The following is an 804-nucleotide window of genomic DNA, read 5'->3' on the forward strand; positions in this document are numbered from 1 at the left end:
GCAGCCAAACAATGATGCCAGAAGACGGGCAGCGCTACCAAGGGGGTTGCGGCGTGTCATTACAAAGGAAAGTCACACCTCCGGGACGGTTAAATGGTCACAGAGGACACATTTTAGACGTGTTCAGTTCCACATGTGCGAGGAGAATAAGTTTCTGAGCCACCTTGCACACATGCAGCATTACTGCTGTACAAGGTGGCTGTAAAACATACAAACACCTGGGGGAGGGGGGACAGGTTCCCTTCAATTTCAGTTCTTGTGTCTGCGTGGCTGTTGCAGGACACGTTGCCAGCTACACAGCAGGGGAACAGCTGGCGGTGCTGAACCCCACTGACACATTGGCTGGTGTTTTTCTCTGTGCAGCTAGCAGTACCGGGCCCCAACTGGCGGTGTTAGAGCCCAGGGTCAGCAGGAGGAGGAGAGGGAGCAGAGTGTAGGCCGAAGCCTGCACTGGCGGCAGCTTTGTGTCTGCGTGGCTGTTGCAGGACACGTTGCCGGCTACACAGCAGGGGAACAGATGGCGGTGCTGAACCCCACTGACACATTGGCTGGTGTTTTTCTCTGTGCAGCTAGCAGTACCGGGCCCCAACTGGCGGTGTTAGAGCCCAGGCTCTGCAGGGGGAGCAGAGTGTAGGCCGAAGCCTAATTGAACCAATTTTAAAGGTAACCTTTAACCCCCCCTCAGGTGTTACAAAGTAGAAGAGCCACAGCTTATGCAGCAGTAGTGCTGCACAAGTCAAAGGTTGACTTTTAATTTTTCTCCTTGCACACGCTGAATGAAACACGTATAACATTTAGCCCTTT

Source organism: Ranitomeya variabilis, chromosome 4 (genome assembly GCF_051348905.1).
Source record: "Ranitomeya variabilis isolate aRanVar5 chromosome 4, aRanVar5.hap1, whole genome shotgun sequence".
NCBI lineage: Eukaryota > Metazoa > Chordata > Amphibia > Anura > Dendrobatidae > Ranitomeya > Ranitomeya variabilis.